This window comes from Macaca nemestrina, chromosome 3 (assembly GCF_043159975.1).
Source record: "Macaca nemestrina isolate mMacNem1 chromosome 3, mMacNem.hap1, whole genome shotgun sequence".
NCBI lineage: Eukaryota > Metazoa > Chordata > Mammalia > Primates > Cercopithecidae > Macaca > Macaca nemestrina.
In genome coordinates, this window is record NC_092127.1 from 6,910,260 (window position 1) to 6,929,660 (window position 19,401).

The window sequence follows — 19,401 nt, forward strand, 5'->3', positions numbered from 1 at the left end:
ATCCTCTGGCCACTCACCTCTCTCACCCCTAATGCCATTCTCGTATTCTTGCCAGGTCTGGGACTCTGCAAAGGGCATTTCTCCTTTGGCCGCTGACTCTTAGCCATTAGAGTACACTGGGGGACAGGAGAGGAGAAGGAGGGGAGAGGAGAAGGAATAAGGGAGAGGAGAAAGAGGGGGAGGGGAGAGGAGGGGAGAGGAGAGGAGAAGGAGGAGGGGAGAGCAGAAGGAAGGGAGAGGAGAAGGAGGGAAGACGAGAAGGAGGGAAGAGGAGAAGGAGGAGAGAAGAGAAGGAGGAGGGGAGAGGAGAAGGAGGGGAGAGGAGAAAGACGAGGGGAAGGGGGGAGGGGGAGGGGAGAGGAGAAAGAGGAGGGGAGGGGAGAAGTGGGAGGAGAGAGGAGAAGGAGGAGGGGAGAGGAGACTTTCTGTTCTCTGGTTATTGTTTCAGTTCTTGCTGCTCCAACAGTGGCATTTTGTCCTGTCCTGGGCACAACAGCAGTTTGTTCCAGCTGCCAGCTTCTGTTTAAGCTCCCAGAACCAGCCTCACCATGCCTCCCTAGAGGTCCCAGTCAGCAGCAGCTGGGCAACACCTGTGCCCTGGCAGGTCCCGTCTCCAAACTTCCAGGTCTTGATACACCCAGTCCCTTCCCATTGCTCCCCTAGTACTGGGGATAGTAGCTGCTTCCTGTTCATTATTATCAGTGTCCCTGGTCCCCTTTTTTTCTTTCAGCCCTTCATCACCTTTGTAACCAATTGCCTACATTAAATTCCATCTATTGAAAGAACTGCCTGGATACTGCTGGACTTTTGACTCTTGTCAATGGAAGCGGATGACAGCAGGGTTACCTGTCTGAAGGTCAGTAGGAGGTATATGGTGTGTGTGGAGGATGACAACAGTGATTGTAGGATGAAGGTAAGAGGTTCAGAGAGGGACAGAGTACACACGATCTTCCCTAAGTTTTGTAATTTGTCCAGTGGTTGGGTGGAAAAGTAACCCAAAAGCTCTAGTGAAGGTGCCAGGGCTAGTTTTCAAGATGAGAAAAATTTACTTCCCAAAGAGTGTTTGTTTCTCACATGAAAAAAAAAAAAGAGATGAGAAGAAGAACAAAAAAAGGAGAAGAGGAAAACATGGAAATGGACCTGTGCAGACCCTCTCTTTCTTTTACACTGTATTTTTAGAGCAGCTTTAGATTCACAGTAAAACTAAGAAGGTAGAGAGGTTTCCCATATACCCCCTGCCCCCACATGTGCCTAGCAACCCCCGTTATCAATATCCCCCACCAAAGCATGAATTCATTACAATTCATGAACCTTCACTGACATGTTATTATCACCCAAAGAAAACAGTTTTGACATTAGATTTCACTCTTGGTGTTGTACATTCTATGCGTTTGGGCAAATGTATCATGACATGGATCCACAATTACAGTATCACACAGAACAGTTTCACTGCCCTAAAATTCCTTTGTGTTCCACCTGTTCATCCTTCCCCTCTTCATACCTAACCTCTTAACCACTGAGATTTTTATTCTCTATAGTTGTGCCTTTTCCAGAATGTCACATAGTTGGAATCCTATAGCATGTAACCTTTTCATACTACCTTCTTTCACTTAGTAATACACACTCAGGGTTCTTTTATGTTTAGGTTTTTTGTTGTTGTTGTTATTTATTTATTTAGAGACAGGTTCTTGCTTTGTTGCCCAGGCCAAAGTGCAGTGGCAATTCACAGACTTGATCATGGTGCACTACAGTTTTGAACTCCTGACCTCAAGCAGTCCTCCTGCCTCAGCCTCCTGAGTAGCTGGGACGACAGGTGCCTGCCACCACACTTGGCTTCATTTCATCTTAAAGCTAAGTAATAGTACATTATCTGAACGTGCCACAGTTTATTAATCCATTCACCTACTGCAGGACATCTTGGTTGCTCCCAGTTTGGGCAATTATGAATAATGCTGCTATAAACACCCATGGGCAGGTTTGTGTGTGGATAGCAAGGAGCACAATTACTGGATCATATGCTAAGAGTATGTTTAGCTTTGCAAGAAACTGCCAAACTGCCTTCCAACAAGACTGTACCATTTTGCATTCCCACCAGCAATGAACGAGAATTCCTGTTGCTCCACATCGTTGCCAGCACTTGGTGTTATCAGTGTTCTGGATTTTGGCCATTCTACTAGGTGTGTAGTAGTTGTTATTTTAATTTGCACTTCCCTAATGACTTAAAATGTGGGGCATCTTTTCTTATGCTTGTTTGCCATCCGTATGTCTTCTTTGGTAAGGTGTCTGTTAAACTCTTTGCCCAGTTTTTAATCAAATTGTTTATTTTGTTTTCGTTGAGTTTTAAGAGTTCTTTGTATATTTTAGACAAGAGACCTTTGTCGTATATATCTTCTGCAAATATTGTCTCCCAGTCTGTGGTTTGTCTTTTATTCCTCTTGATCTGCTTGATCTTTTCCACTGTGATACCTTTCTTCTTTTCTTTCTTTATTATCACTATAGAAAAGTAAAATATTGGGAGACTTCCTAGCTCAGGATCACTTTTAGAAGAAAGGGAGCTTTGAGAAAGGGAGGGAAAGAGAAAGTTATTAGGGATCACAGGGCTCTGTGCAGGAGGCAAAGGGCAGGCGAAAGCCAGAGAGGGGGGTCTGGACAGTGGGCAACACAGAAGCTCTGGACGCCTGAGAGGCAGAAGAAAGAAGATGCCAGAAGTTGGAGAAGATCTGAATGCTGGGGAGGAGGAATCTAAGAACAGATTTACTTTGAAATTTTCCTCTGCTGTTGGACTCTCTCCTTCTGGCTATCATAGATTTTAAAAGAGAGTTGATTTTTTAAAGGCGAGTTATGAAATCATTTCTACCGCGTCTTTCCTGTAACACACAAGCTGCAATTCTTCCCCATTTGTACTCACAAATAAATGGTGCTGGGGGAGGGCTGGAGGGTTGGGGGTCGCCTCCAACCGTTGTTGCCTCGGTGTGAGGTGCTAGGAAGGCAAGTTGATGACGTGGCTTTGCTGGAGGCCATGGGGGTTTTGATGGCCTTCCCTTAAATTTCATTTTCCAGCTTATTATTAACAAACATCCTGGCCAGGTACGGTGGCTCACGCCTATAGTCCCAGCACTTTGGGAGGCTGAGGTGGGCGGATTGCCTGAGATCGGGAGTTTGAGACCAGCCTGACCAACATGGAGAAACCCCATCTCTCCTAAAAATACAAAAATTAGCCAGGTGTGGTGGCACGCCCCTGTAATCCCAGGTACTCAGGAGACTGAGGCAGGAGAATCACTTGAACCCAGGAAGCAGAGGTTGTGGTGAGCTGAGATCGTGCCATTGCACTCCAGCCAGGGCAACAAGAGCAAAACTCCATCTCAAAAAAATAAAAAATATATATAAAAAAAGGAAAAGAAACATCCTGAAAGAGAAGCCAGCAAAGGGAGTTTACTTACCTTTAGTGCTGGGGCATCCTCTCCCCAGAGAGTGGAAAGGTCTCGGCCTGGCGGATCTGGAGAACAGCAGCTGAGCTGCAGGACTGGGCTCCCCTCCGAGACCCCAGAAGTGCAGAGTGTGCCCCTGTGAAAGGCACCCTAACCGCGGTTATGTCCGTGAACCGATGGTCATTTAGGCCTGAGAGCCAACAGCACAGTAGAGATTCTGCCTGTCATTCTATGTGTGTCAGATGAAGTTGACTGTAAGCTTTATTTCCATTACAGCGATACATTTTCTCTGTCTTAGGCTTTGTCAGCTCAGGCTTCAGTTACCTTTTCCTCACATGGTTTGCTCCTGGCCACCCCAGGGCCCCATGGCGAGGAGTGAGAGAGGGGTTTCCCCAGGGCTTTCTTTCTTCCTCCCCTCCGCCCCCCAGATTTGGTCTGTGACAAAACTTCTTTCTAGGGTCCTGTTATTTGGGGTCTCGCTGCTGTCAGCAGAGGCCGGCCCCCTTTGCTGCACTGCTCCCTCTGGCCTAACGATGGGAGCTGCAGGATCCCAAGAGCCCTTTGTTTTCTGGCGGTTCCCTGAGGCCGCTTCTCTCCGTGCGGGGGTCTCTCTGTGCTCAGCCCTCCCTCTGGGGAGGCTGAGCTGTCACTTCCCCATCAGAGGAAGACGATCGTTCTCCGAACAGTGTTCTGGCTAAGATGGGGCCCCGGTGGAGGTGTGTGAGCAGATGACTCCGAGATTCTTCCTCATATTAAAATATTCCAGTAATCATGTCAGGGCTGATCCCACTCACGCATGGCACTTTACAAAAGATACCCAAATCATGGCCCAGTAGGCTCTGGGCCAGAACACAGGCAAGGCACCGGCGTGCTGCACAGCACCCGGGCAGATCAGAGCGTCTCTAGCGCGTCAAAGACCCACTCCTTTGAATCTCTCCGTGGGAGACAAGCCATTTGCCGGAGCCACATAATGGAGCATTCAGCCTTTGAATTGCCACTTCTCTGAAGACTCTTACAGGGCTATGAGGGCGACGGCCTCAGGACAGGAGGAAGGAAGGAAGGTAAGAAGGAGGTTTTGAGCCTTTATCTGACTAGAAAGAGGCTGTTATAGGCCCAGAAAATCAAGGTCTCACCCCCTCACCCCTGAGAGGCAGCCAGGCGTCCTGGGCAAGAGTGGTGCTGTCTCCCCACGGCAGGGGCAGCAAGGCTGGAGACAGGGCTGTTCCGCCATGTGGCCACAAGAAGACACCTGCCAAGGAGAAGGAGGCAGTGCGGGCCCCTGAGAAGGAGCTGCCCACCCTGCGTGTGTGTGTTGGGGGCCGAGGCTGTTGGTTTCAGTGCATTAAATCATGGACTGCTCTCCACTGCGTTACTATTCCTCTGGCTGCCCTGACAATGCACTCCATTATTTCATTATTAATTATGAGGTAGCTGAAATGAGGGCTTCTCCACCCAGAGGGGCCCCAGAAAACAAGGGAAGGAGCCCAGCCTGTGTGTCCGCTCTGCAGACATTGTGCATTTCCACAACACACTGTGGGCCTCAACAGACGTGCCCACGGCAGGGCAGGGCCGCATGGCTGGCGGGGGCAGAGGCTAGGATCTGGGAGCTCGGTGGGATTCCAAGAGACCCTCCAGGGAGCAGCAACTCCCAGCCCCTCTGCCCCTCTGAGGCTGTCGGAAGCCAGCACTCAGTCCCTTACCTGAACCTTCTCACTTTTTTTTTTTTTTTTGAGATGGAGTTTCACTCTTGTTGCCCAGGCTGGAGTTCCATGGCGCCATCTCGGCTCACTGCAATCTCCACCTCCCAGGTTCAAGCGATTCTCCTGCCTCAGCCTCCTGGGTAGCTGGGATGACAGGCACCCGCCACCACCCCCAGCTAATTTTTTTTGTATTTTTAGTAGAGACGGGGTTTCTCCATGTTGGTCAGGCTGCTCTTGAATGCCTGACCTCGGTGATCCTCCTGTGTCAGCCTCCCAACGTGCTGGGATTACAGGTGTGGGCCACCACGCCGGGCCAAGCCCTCTCACCTTCATCAGCCTGGCACTCCCTCCCTCAGCCAGCCTCCAGGCACATGGCCGAAATGGACTCAGGGCCTGGGAGGGTGTGGGGGTGCTTGGCCTGTGCAGCCTCTCAGCAGGTTTGGGTACAGCTCTTCCTTTCCCTCCGCAGGAACTCAACCTCTCACAGAACCTCCGCGCTGCACAAACCTGACTAATAGCCCCGGGACCACACATACTGCCTCCAGAGCTATCTTGTAGCGATGCTGGTGCCATTTTGCTAGTGTCTGGGGCGGGGTGGGTGCCCCTTCTGAAAGGTTCTTTGCAAGAAGCAGGTGGAGGCAAGTTCCAGCCTCCTCACTCCGGTCTGAGGTGTCACTGAGTGCCAGCTTCTGCCGCCCTGGAGTTGCATGGGTTTGGCCTTTGTGGACTTTTGGAGCAGATATTTGATTTTTTTTTTTTCTGGTCAGTTTTATGGTCACCTGGATCTGAAAGTTTTCAGTGAGGTGGGTGTGAGTGAATGCGGAATGAAGTCAGACTTAGTTCTCTCTCCTGTGTTGAAGAATGCCTCCAGAGTCATGTCTGCCTGAAACCTGAGAATGCAATCTTACTTGGAAATAAGGTCTTTGCAGATACAGATGGGATCATACTGGATTCAGGTGGGCCCTCATCTAATGACTGGTGTCCTTAGAAGCAGAGGAAACAGGCCGAGGGACATGCAGGAGACAACGCCTTATGACAACTGAAGCCGAGAGTGGAGTGACACATCTACAAGCCACGGCACACTGGCCACCCCCGGAAGCTGCAAGAGGCAAGGCAGGTTCCTCCCCTTGGAGCTTTCAGAGAGCTCAAGGCCCTGCCCACGCCGTGATTTCAGACTTCCAGCCTCCAGAACTGTGAGACAACTTTCTGTTGTTTTTACCGCCACCCCCGCTCCAGTTTGTGTCACTTTGTTAAGGCAGCCATAGGAAAGGAACACACCCTCCCACCCACTTCTCTTTCCCTCCACTCTGCCGGTGCACAGGCGCGGATGGGGAACAGGCCCGGCAGGGTTTCCTCTGGGACGACCCAGGGGTGCCTGACTGAGCACCTATGTATGCAAAGAAAACAGAAGAAAACAAAACAAGACACCTGGTTAAATTTGAATTTCAGATCAACAACAAATAAACTTTTTTAGCATAAATATATCCCAAATATTGCCGGGATGTACTTGCACTACCAAATGATTGTAATTGCTCTGAAATTTATTTAACTGGGCCTGCGTGTCTGTCTTTTATCTGGCAACCCCAGCTCCCTGCTCCGGCCTCCCTCCCCTGCCATTATCTTCGAGCCCATGGCTCACAGAAGGGCCTTGGGGTGGGCTCTGACCTGCTCCAGGAGCACAGCAAGGTGGCGGGGGCCAGCAGAACTGCTCTGAAATCCATGAGTGCCCGAGCCCCTGGCTCCCCATGCACCGCCAGCAGCCTGCGGTCTGAACATCATCTCTCCCAGCTGGGTGCAAGTCTGGCAGGATTTGAACATACGGAGGAGGCGGCAGGGAGGGGAGGGTGAGGACTGCCTGGGGCGCCTTCCAGCAGGGGGGACGAGCCTCAGGTGCTTCCTGCTGAGCGGTGCTTGGCTTTGGCCGGTGCACTTCGATTTGTTCTATTTTTAACTGTCTTCAATTTCCCTCCTGGGGAAAGGGAGAAGGAGGAGGGAAACAAGGAGGTGGGGAGTGGGGAGTGAATCTGGGGGACTTGGAAGTGGTTGGCAGGGTTGTGTTGAATTCTGAGGAACGCCAAGGCAAAGACAGAGGGCGAGGCTTTTCAGGGAAGAGAGAGAGGGTGGCCGGCCAGGCAGGAGCACAGGGCACCTGAGAAGGCTCAGGGACAGAGGAAGTCCCGTTCTTCACTGAGGAGAGACTGAAGGGCCTGGCCTTGGGTGCTAGACCAAGCTAGTCACAAGGACTCTGCAGCACCCAGTGACTGATTGGCACATGGCGGACATGGTGACTCTGAGCACACACGCTTGGGTGACTAGGAGGACAATGGTACCATTTCCCAAAAACAGATCCCAGGAGAAGCAGGAACAGTTGGAAGTAGAGGCCCCAACCCCACAGTGGTGGAAAAGTCCACAGGCATTTGCGGATGGTGACTGTTGAGCAGGGGGGCTCATTCCAGAGAGCCCTGGCCTGCAGGCAGGTGGCCGCTCGCCTCTGGGGGCTGGGGCCGCCTGTTCCTGCGCTGCTCTTGGACTTACTGCTTCTGCGGACAGGCCTTGGTCTTCGGGGCTGAGGGGCACAGAGCCGGTTCCTTCTGTGAGTGACAGCAGGACTCATGAGAAGTCCCATCCTGTAACCGGTGAGTGTAGAATGGCCACTCCGCAGAGATCAGACCTGGGGGCCAGGGTAGCGAGGGCTCGGGGAGGGGCACCACATTCTGGATAAAGGACAGCTCTGCAGCTCTTTGTAGCAGGGTGTGTCCTGGTCCTGGGCCAGCAGGAACACAGTTTCTGGGCAGGGAGCCTTTTCTGCGCTCTTGGACAGAAGGGGGTAGGGCTTAGCGCATTCATTCACCCATTGCTTACCCACTTGTTACCCAACAAACAACAAGTCCTGTCACCTGCCTCACACCATGTTGGAGCCTGGGGATACAAACAGGAGTGATCCCAAAGGCTTTAGAGTCTGAAGTCAGACAGGAACCGACAAGGAGAGCCATCTCCGTGGAGGCAGGAGACCCCGGGAAGGAAAGGCCTCAGACCTTGAAACCACACATACCTGAAATGGAATCTTGGCTCAGCTTCTCACGAAAGCTCTTTCAGCTTCAGTTTCCTCATCTGTAAAATGGGGAAATGTTCAAATCTACCTTCAGGATGGTTATTGTTGGATTGGAGATGCTGAATCTGAATTCCATACACAACGCGTGGCATGTGGTAGCCCTCAGTGAATTGCAGCTGCTAGAGAGATACACGCAGAGCACGGTGGACACCTAAAGAGTACTTGAGTTCATAATATTTGACCTCAAATACTGAAAATAGGTTGGGTTTTGTAACCTCCTGAGGGGTTCACCTTGCCCGCTGTGAGACAGAGTTGATTCATCAAGACAGGGGAATTGCAATAAAGAGTAATTCACGCGCAGCCGGCTGTGGGAGACCAGAGTTTTATTATTACCCAAATCAGTCTCCCAGAGCAATGGGGGAGCAGAGTTTTTAAGGATAACTTGGTGGGTGGGGGGAACCAGTGCGCCAGGACAGCTGATTGGCCAGAGATGAAATCATAGGGAATCGTGTGGTTTTGCACTGATTCAGTTACTGGGTGGGGGGCCAAAAGACCAGAGGAGCCAATTTATTAATCTGGGTGGGGCCAGCTGATCCATCAAGTTCAGGGCCTGCAAAATATCTCAAGTACTGATCTTAGGAGCAGTGTAGGGAGGGTCAGAATCTTGTAGCCTCCAGCTGCATGACTCCTAAACTATAATTTCTAATCTTGTGGCTAATGTTAGTCCTACAAAGGCAATCTTCTCCACAGGTAAGAAGGAGGTCTGCTTGGGGAAAAGGCTGTTACTGTTCTTTGTTTAAACAATAAACCAAGTTTCTCCTAAAGCTAGTTCAGCCTACACCCAGGAATGAACAAAGACAGGTTGCAGGTTAGAAGCATTGAAAAGGTGGTTTGCGTTTCATAAGGACTTCATTGTTAAAAAAAACGGGCCAGAAGGAGAGGTATTTGGTGTTGAGCCTTAGTTAATCTTCATTTCAAATCTAGAAGGCAGTTTCGATTTTGGAGGCCGAGTTGCTTGGTTTCAAATTCTAGCTTTGATAGCTGTGAGCTGTGTACCTTGGACAAGCTCCTTTACCTCTCTGTGCCTCAGGTTCTGCAGCTCAGGGGCTGGGGATGGGGGCAATAATGTATCTATCACGTAGGAATTTTTGTGAGGACAAAGTGAACTCATAGGTGCAAAGCATTTAGAACACCGTCCAGGCCTGGTGCGGTGTGCTCAGTCCTGTAATCCCAGCACTTTGGGAAGCTGAAGTGGGAGGATCCCTTGAGCCCAGGAGATTGAGACCAGCCTGGGCAACATAGGGAGACCCCATCTTTACAAGAAAATTTCAAAAACATTAGCCAGGCATGGTGGTGCACGCCTGTAATCCCAGCTACTTGGGAGCCTTAGGTGGGAGGATCACTTGAGCCTGGGAAGGCGAGGCTGCAGTGACCCATGATGGCGCTACTGCACTTCAACCTGGGTGAGAGAAGGAGACCCAGTCTCAAAACAAACAAACAAAATTAAACAAACAAACACTGTCCAGCATGCAATAGGCACCACCGGTGTTCCTGTGTTTCTGATTATGATCCACATTACACAATGAGGAACGGGCACAGCAGGCTTGCCTACTGTAACCGCAGCCCACAGCAGGTGAGGGGTGGAGCCAGGACTTCCACTATCCGTGGCTCAGAAGCCCACCCTCGCTCTTCCTAGTTCCACAACGGCCAATGCTGCTGCCCCTCATCCCAGCAGAGCTCCGTGGCCAACCCCACTGGCATGGAGCCTTAGTTGAGGCTTAGTTAAGGAAGGGCGAAGTGTGTGGAAATAGGTGGAAAGGGGCTGGTCCTTACCACGTAGCTCCTTCCTGAGGGGAGAGGCTACAGTGGAGGGGAGAGGCCACAGTGGAGGGGAGAGGCTGAAGACAGGTCCCTGCAAAGCCCACACTGGGGGCAGCGGCAGACGAGGGAGACCTTTAGAGAAGTAGGAGATCCAGAGTGCAAAGCTCTGCATGGAGAGAAGGGCAGGTTTCTGGAAGCTGATGGAAAGCTCAAGAAGGTGCTGGAGCCGGAAGGACCATGGGGTTGGTGACAAGGACGTTAAGCAATTGGGCAGCAGCAGAGGGAAGAGCTAAATTGTTTCAGAGCAGAGGTGACCGTGTAGAGCAGAGGAGCGCAAACTCCCTTCCAGAAATCTGGCTCTGAGGGGAGCGGAGGTGCGGGGGTAAGCATGGCAGGCCTAGGGTCAACCCTGGGGGAGCTGGCCTGGGAGGGCCCCTGGAATGGTGGCCAAAGCCTTTATTTTGGTTAAAGCTGGGATGGAGAATGTTTTTCTTTCCAGGGTTCCGATCCCAGGTGGAAGAATCAATCCAAGGCCACATACACAGGAAACCATTCGATGTGTGCTGCCGGCGTGCGGGTGGCACCTCTGCATCCTCAGCCCCAGCCTGGGCAGCAGCGTCTTCTTGGAGCCTGGTCTCAGTGCCCCTCAGGGCTGGCCCAAGGGAATGAATGGAGGTAGTTAGAGAAAAGACCCATGACTAAAATCATGCACACCATGGACCAGGCGCCTCAAAGGGTCTTCAGACTCGGCCCTCTGTGCCGTCCTCTCTGCTTCCTGCCCCCTGTGGTCAACATGTCTATTGTTGGGATTCAGAAAACAATACCCCAAAATGAAGGCCTCAGAAGCAGCCTCTGAAGCAAAAGTTTTTCTCTGACCTTCCCAGGCTCTCCTCTCTCTCAGCCCTATTCCTCCAGCCAGGGAAACTAGAATCCCTTTTCCTCAAGGTGGGTCATAGAAACCAGAACCCCTTCTCCCCAAAGCCCACCTTAAAACCTAAAAATATATGGCCAGGCGCAGTAGCTCCTGCCTGTAATCCCAGAACTTTGGGAGGCTGAGGTGGGTGGATCATGAGGTCAGGAGTTTGAGACTAGCCTGACCAACATAGGGAAAACTCGTTTCTACTAAAAATAACAAAAATTAGCTGGGCGTGATGGCAGGTGCCTGTAATCCTAGCTACTAGGGAGGCTAAGGCAGGAGAAACACTTGAACCCGAGAGGCGGAGGTTGCAGTGAGTGGAGATGGTGCCATTGTACTCTAGCCTGGGCGACAGAGCGAGACTGTCTCAAAAAACAAACAAACAAACAAACAAATAAAACCCAAACAAACAAACAAACAAAAACCTCCTAAAAATATTACTTGAAATTTCTCCCACCATTCTGCATAAGAACTGGCCATAAAGAAACTCTCCAACCCACCTTGTTGGACTGTGGATCATGAGACCCCCATTCCAGAGAGGACCCTGCCCCACACCCAGAAGAAAGGAGGCTGCCCAGAGAGGCCAAGAAGAATCTGGACAGAAAGGCCTTGCTGGTGTACCGCTCGGTCTCCTACATTAGCTCAAGCTCTTTTTGTCTAGTCATATTTCTACACTGCTGTCCATAATTTGTTGAACCTAAGCATAAAACAGTTTCCCCTCATCTGTGCGTCTTATTCTGAAGGCTCCTGTGTACACACATTAAATACATTTGTGTGCCTTTTCTCCTATTACTCTGCCTTATGTGAGTTCATTTTTCTTTTTTTTTCTTTTGAGATGGAGTCTTACTCTGTTGCCCAGGCTGGAGTGCAGTGGCGCGATCTTGGCTCACTGCAACCTCCACCTCCCAGTTCAAGAGATTTTCCTGCTCAGCCTCCCTTGTAGCTGGGATTACAGGTGAGGCGCACTCCACCATGCCTGGCAAAGTTTTGTATTTTTAGTAGATACGGGGTTTCACCGTATTGGTCAGGCTGGTCTCGAACTCCTGACCTCAGGTGATCTGCCCGCCTCAGCCCCCCAAAGTGCTGGGATTACAGGCGTGAGCCACTGCACATGGCCGTGAGTTCATTTTTCAGCGAAACTTCAGAGGGCAGAAGTTTCCCTTCCCCCACTATGCCAGGCATGGAGATGGGCGATGGCACAGCAGGCCTCCAGGAGCCACAGACATCTCCTTTGCTGGGAGACGTTTTCCTCCACCACTCTCCTGGCGGGAATGAATGAAGACGAGAACCAGCAAGGGAGACTGGGGATCCTGAGCCCTGGGGCCACGAGGGAGCCCACTGGGCCTGGGAGGGAGTTCGGTCTCAGGTGAGCCACGCCCTCAGAAGCTTCCAGCAGGCAGTACTGTGCACACTGTTGCCCAGTCGTAGAGAGACAGAACATTTTTATTTGCTAACTTAAAAAAAAAAATAAAGACGTCAAATGATTCAATTTCTGTGAACAATAGAGTCTACTTCGGCTCCCTAATGGGGCCAGCCGGGAGACAGCAACAAGAAGAGGGCAGAGCAAAATGCGAGTGGTCTGCCAGGAGAGAGACGCCTCCCCTGAGGGTGAAGCCGCAGGCCCAGCAGAGAAGCCCTGGCGTGGATGGAGGTGGATGGACCCTGGGGTCTGGGCTCTGTCCTGGGTCTGGGCAGGCTCCTCACACCCAGCTTGCAGTGGCCCGTGGGCAGCACAGTCACCCATCACTTGCTATGGGCTTCACTTTGAACCGCTAAGTAGCTCTTCAATAATTTAAAACGTTTCTTTCTACACCGTAAACGACTGACTTTAAAATTTTTTCAGTTTGTTTTTGAAATAAAGGCCAATGATCCGGAGGGTTCTGGATGTTTTGCAGAACAGAAGCTACTGAGGATGCCACTTGTCTGGATGGGGCAGTGGCTTTCTGAGCTCAGAGCACACCCCTGGGCCGCACTGAGTGCCTGGTGGGTGCCAAGGAGCTGGACTTGCTTGCGACTTGGGCAAGACACAAGTGCACCCGCCAGGCCCAGACAGGCCGTGGCACCACGAAGCAGGCACCAGTCCAGAGACACTTGCTTCGTGCAAAGGCGCAGGGATGGGAGGGGATGGGATTTCTTGGGAAATGGGAGAAACTCCACTCAGCTGGATTTGAGGATGTTGTGTGCAGCACATCAGGATCTGGAGAGCGAGTGGGGCAGGCATTGGAAGTGACTTGGAGTCTTGAATACCCGGCATGGGAGCGACAAGGTGAGTGGGAAGAACATGGGTTCTGGGGTCATCTGAGTAGGATTTCAGCCCGAGCTCCCCACCCTCCATGGATCTGGGCAAACCATTTACCTGCGGGAGGCGGCGGAGCCTCACAGGAAGCCCAGGGGTCCGTATTCCAGAACATGGCCTGTGGGACTGCCCTGGACCAGCACTGCGGAGACGTCCCCGGGGACGCTTGAGCGGCCCTGCGCCCTCGCTGGTGCCCCGCACAGGTGTGCCCCCTGCATATGGACTTGGGGCTGACCTGGGCTGAGGGCCGGGAGGAATCATCCTCAGCGTGGCCGTGACCCGCCGAAGCCGGGCTTCAGGCAGCCTGGAACCAACCTCTCCAGTAATGCCCGGAGCCACGCCACACACACCCTGAGCTCAGGGCCCCGCTCCAAGCACTCCATGTGCTCTAAGCAGCGTCACCTCACCACAGCCCCTGGGCCGCAACGCCCCGTTTACAGAAAAGGACATTGAGTCACAGGTGGAGTAACTAGTCCAAGTCTATGCAGCTCCTAAGGGAAGAAGATGGGAGGAGCTCCAGGCAGTCTGGCCCTGGAGGCCGGGCCGTGGCCTCCCCAGCTCTCCCCTCTGTGCAGCTTCAGCCTCCCTTCTACCCTGACGCGGGCACTGCTGCTCAGCCTTCGCCCAGCGCAGCCTCACCTCTTCCAGGAAGCCTGCCTGAAGCCCCAGGTAGTGCTGAGGTCCCTACTCTGTGCTCACAGCCAGCCCTGCTCTGCTGACAAAGGATCTATGTCCGCCTCTTAGTCGGACGCAGGATCTCGGAGGACAGGGGTATTTTTTCTGGCACCTTCCTCGGTGACTCTCACAGGCGCATGCTCAGGTGTGACTGCTGCTCATAGACTTGGGGGCCGACAGGTTGGGCGGTCTGACCCCCACTCCTACTTCCATCTGGGCAGCTAGGCCTGTGTCTGCTTTGCCCTCTTGTGACATTTCATTGACAAAGTGATCCACAGTTAAAAACTAGTAGCAGACCATGGACGGGGGTCTCACAGGATCTTAGACTTGGCGCCCTGTGGGGTCCCTCTGGCGTCCTGGCCCCGTGGTGGAGGTGCCCAGGGATGGTAATGGGTGATGGGTGATGGCACAGCGGGCTCCAGGAGTTGCCCCAGCGCTTCCTCTGGGGGAGAGGCTCCTTCCTCCACCACCCTCCTGACAGCCAGTCCCGAGCATCTCCCCGCTTGCAAAGCCCTCCATGGTGGTCCCAGGAACTGGACCCCAGAGAACCCCTGACCAGGGACATCGTGAGTGACCCAGTGCTCTGAGGAGCCGGCTTTCCCACCCGGCCCTAGCCCACCCTGGACACAGATGCTTCCTTAGCAGCAGTGCAGGGCGCTGGCTCTGCTGCCTCTCACTCAGGCCCTCCCAGGCAAGTGTGGGGGATGGGGGAGGGGAGAACATTAAACACGGAGGAAACTGAGGGGCAGGGGCAGCAAGTAGTTGCCTTGCTATAGTCAGGCAGAAATGTGTGTGTGTGATGGTGTGCTGAGTGTGCATGTGTGGTGAGATGTGTGTGTGTCTCTGTGGTGTGTGTGGTGAGGGTGTGTGTGTCTCTGTGGTGTGTGTGGTGAGTGTGTGTGTGTCTCTGTGGTGTGTGTGGTGAGGGTGTGTGTAGGGTGTGTGTGGTGAGATGTGTGTAGGGTGTGTGTGGTGAGGGTGTGTGTGTCTCTGTGATGTGTGTGGTGGGGCTGTGTCTGTGGTATGTGTGGTGAGGGTGTGTGTGGTGAGGGTGTGTGTAGGGTGTGTGTGGTGAGGGTGTGTGTGTCTCTGTGATGTGTGTGGTGGGGCTGTGTGTCTGTGGTATGTGTGGTGAGGGTGTGTGTGTCTCTGTGGTGTGTGTGATGAATGTGTGTGTGTCTCTGTGGTGTGTGTGGTGAGTGTGTGATATGGTTTGGCTGTGTCCCCACCCAAATCTCACCTTGAATTGTAATTCCCATAATCACCGTGTGTTGAGGGCAGGACCTGATAGGAAGTAATTGGATCATGGGGGTGGTTTTCTCCTTCCCCCACCATGCTGTTCTCATGATAGTGAGTGAGCTCTCAAGAGATCTGCTGGTTTTATAAGGGGCTTTGGCACTTCTCGTTCCGGCCACCCTGTGAAGAAGGTACCTTGCTTCCCCATCCCCTTCTGCCATGATTATAAGTGTCTTGAGGCCTCCCAGCCATGCTGAACTGTAAGTTAATTAAACCTCTTTCCTTTATAAATTACCCCATCTTGGCCAACATTTTTTTTTTTTTTTGAGATGGAGTCTCGCTCTGTCACCCAGGCTGGAGTGCAGTGGCGCGATCTCAGCTCACTGCAAGCTCCACCTCCCAGGTTCACACCATTCTCCTGCCTCAGCCTCCCAAGTAGTTGGGACTGCAGGTGTCCGCCACCATGCCTGGCGAATCTTTTTGCATTTTTGGTAGAGATAGGGTTTCACCATGTTCTCCAGGATGGTCTCGATCTCTTGACCTTGTGATCTGCCCACCTCAGCCTCCCAAAGTGCTGGGATTACAGGCGTGAGCCACCACACCCAGTCGGCCAACACTTTATAGCAGTATGAAAAGGGACTAATGCAGTAAATTGGTACCACAGAGAGTGGGGTGCTGCTATAAAGATACCCAAAAATGTGGAAGTGACTTTAGAACTGGGTAACAGGCAGAGGTTGCAACAGTTTGGAAGATTCAGAAGAAGGAAGGAAAATGTGGGAACGTTTGGAACTTCCTAGAGATTTGTTGAATGGCTTTGACCAAAATGCTGATAGTGATATGGACAATGAAATCCAGGCTGAGGTGGTCTCAGATGGAGATAAGGAACTCATTGGGAACTGGAATAAAGATGATTCTTGTTACGCTTTAGCAAAGAGACTGGTGGCATTTTGCCCCTGCCCTAGAGATATGTAGAACTTTGAACTTGAGAGAGATGATTTAGGGTATCTGGTGGAAGAAATTTCTAAGCAGCAAAGCACTCAAGATATGACTTGGGTGCTCTTAAAAGCATTCAGTTGTATACATTCACAAAGAGATGGTTTGGAATTGGAGCTAATGTTTAAAAGAGAAGCAGAGCATAAAAATTTGGAAAATTTGCAGTCTGATGATGTGATAGAAAAGAAAAACACATTTTCTGAGGAGAATTCAAGCTAGCTGCAGAAACTTGCATAAGTAATGAAAAGCCAAATGTTAATCACCAAGGCAATGGGGAAAATGTCTCCAGGGCATGTCAGAGGTCTTCACAGCAGCCCCTCCCATCACAGGCCTGGACACCTAGGAGATAAAAATGGTTTTGTGGGTTGGGCTTGCTGCTCTACGCAGTCTCAGGACTTGGTGCCCTGCATCCCAGCTATGGCTAAAAGGGGCTAATGTACAGCTCAGGCCACTGCTTCAAAGGGTGCAAGCCTCAAGCCTTGTCAGCTTACACGTGGTATTGGGCCTGAAGGTGCACAGAAATCAAGAATTGAGGTTTGGGAACCTCCACCTAGATTTCAGATGATGTATGGAAATGCCTGGATGTCCAGGCAGAAGTTTGCTGCACAGGTAGAGTCTTCATCGAGAACCTCTGCTAGGGTAGCGCAGAAGTGAAATGTGGGGCCAGAGCTTCCACACAGAGTCCCCACTGGGCATTGCCTAGAGGAGCTGTGAGTAGAGGGCCGCCATCCTCCAGACCCCAGAATGGTAGATCTTCTGACAGCTTGCACCATGCACCTGGAAAAACTGCAGACACTCAGTGCCAGCCCATGAAAGCAGCCAGAGGGGGCTGTATCCTGCAGAGCCACAGGGATGGAGCTGCCCAAGGCCATAGAAGCCCACCCTTTGCATCAGAGTGACCTGGATGTGGGGCATGGAGTCAAAGGAGATCATTTCACAGCTTTAAGATTTACTGCCCTCATAGATTTCAGACTCACATGGGGCCTGTAGCCCCTTCATTCTGGGCAATTTCTCCAATTTGGAATGGATGTATTTATCCCATGTCTGTACCCCCATTGTATCTGGGAAGTAACTAACTTGTTTTTGATTTTACAGGGTCATAGGCGGAAGGGACTTGCCTTGTCTCAGATGAGACTTTGGAGTTGGACTTTTGAGTTAATGCTGGAATGAGTTAAGACTATTGGGAAGGCATGCTTGGTTTTGAAATGTGAGAACATGAGATTTTGGAGAGGCCAGGGGTGGAATGACATGGTTTGGCTCTGTGTCCTCATTCAAATCTCATCTTGAATTGTAATCCCCACAATCCCCAGGTGCTGAGGGAGGGACCTGGTGGGAGTTGATTGGACACAGGGGTGGTTTCCCCCATGCTGTTCTCATGATAGTGAGTGAGTTCTCACAAGACCTGATGGTTTTATAAGTGTTGGACAGTTCCTCCTATGCACACACACTCTCTCTCTCTCCTGTCGCCATGTCAAATGTGCCTCTTCCCTTTCCACCTTGATTTTAAGTTTTCTGAGGCCTCTGCAGCCATGTGGAACTGTGAGTCAATTAAGCCTCTTTCTTTTATAAATTACCCAGTCTCGGGTATTTCCTTATAGCAATATGAGAACAAACTAATACAGTGTGTGTGTGGTGAGTATGTGTGGGGTGTGTATGTGTGGTGAGTGTGTATGTGTGGGGTGTGTATGTGTGGTGAGGGTGTGTGGTGTGTGTGGTGATAGGGTGTGTGCATGGTGAGTGTATTTGTGTGTGGTGTGTGTGTGGTGCTGGTGTGTGTGCGTGGTATGTATGTGGTGAGGGTGTGTGTGTGTGGTGACGGTATTTGTGTGTGTTGTGTGTGTGGTGTGTGTGGTGAGGGTATGTGTGTTGTGATAGCATATGTGTGTGGTGTGTGTGTGTTTGTATGGTGTGTGTGGTGATGGTATGTGTTGGTGTGTGTGTGGTGAGGGTGTGTGTGTATGTGGTGTGTGTGTGTGTTGTGTGTATTTGTGTGGGGTTTATGTGTGTTTGTGTGGTGTATGTGTGTGGTGAGGAGGTGTGTGTAGTGATGTGTGTGTGTTGTGAGGGTGTGTGTGTTGTGTGGTGAGAGTGTGTGTCTGTATGTGGTGTGTATGTGATGGTGTGTGTGGTGTGTGTCTGGTGTGTGTGTATGTGGTGTGTGTTTGTGTGGTGTGTATGTGGTGTGTGTTTATGTGTAAATGTGTGTGTGGTGATGGTGTGTGGTGTATGGTGCGAGTGTGAGTGTGTATGGTGAGGGTGTAAAGTAAGCAGCACTCCCCCTGGAGGGCCCTCTCAGGGATGCTGCTGCTCTGCCTGCATCCCACCAGTCCCTGCCCAGGGTCCCTGGGAAGGTGTGGAGACGGTGACAGACTCAGGGTTGGGTCATGGCCCTGACTCTCACAAGTAATTGTGGGCAGAAGTAGAAAGGATCCTTGTCTGGGGTACTATGAAATGGCAGGGTGACACCACCAATACAGGGTGGATTTTACTGTGAGGCAGAATCCTTTCACCTGCCTTGGCACTGGACTTGGCTGGTTTTCAGGGGGCCACCATTTTGGGCATCCTCATGGCCAGGGTCTTGAATGTGGTGATGACCAGTGAGGTCTGATGCTGCCCCACACCAGGCAGGGCCCAGGAGGGAGAACTGGTGAGGCATGACCTTGAGGTTCAGTCCAATTCTGGCCTTTAAGGTTGTCAGAAAAAGGGGGACAACATTGGGCGCCATTAGGTGTGGACCCAGGGACCCTGTGCTGTCTCCTCTGCCCACTTCCTTCCTCCTCGAGTTTCCTTTTCTGGAGCAAGGCAAAGCCCAGGATGCTGGCAGGGCTGTGTTTGCAGGTGGCTGTGCTCCATGTCATTTCCTGTGTGGTTATAAATATTCACACCCGAGAGTCAGACTGCATCATCTTCAAACGGCGAGCAGTGAGCTCTGGGGTGGAAACAGGGCAGCCACTAAGCTCTGTCCTGCAGGAAGTGTGAGGACGTGCCAGGGAGCCCTGCTCACCACTTCCCTCCCTGGTGGGTGGGGGCTGCAGGGAGAGCAACCCCCTTCCCTTCCCGGGGCCTCCTCACCTGGCTGAGCTTTGTGGCTGGGGTTCCCGGCAGCTCAGGGACTTTCTCAGGAAATGGTGAAAGACGTCTGGGTGGTAGCCTTATCACCATGAGCTCTTCTAGCTTTTTCTCTCCACCACACACATACACATAAACACACATGCACGCACACACATGCACACGTGTGCACATGCACACACCCACATAGCACGAGCACACACACAGTACACATA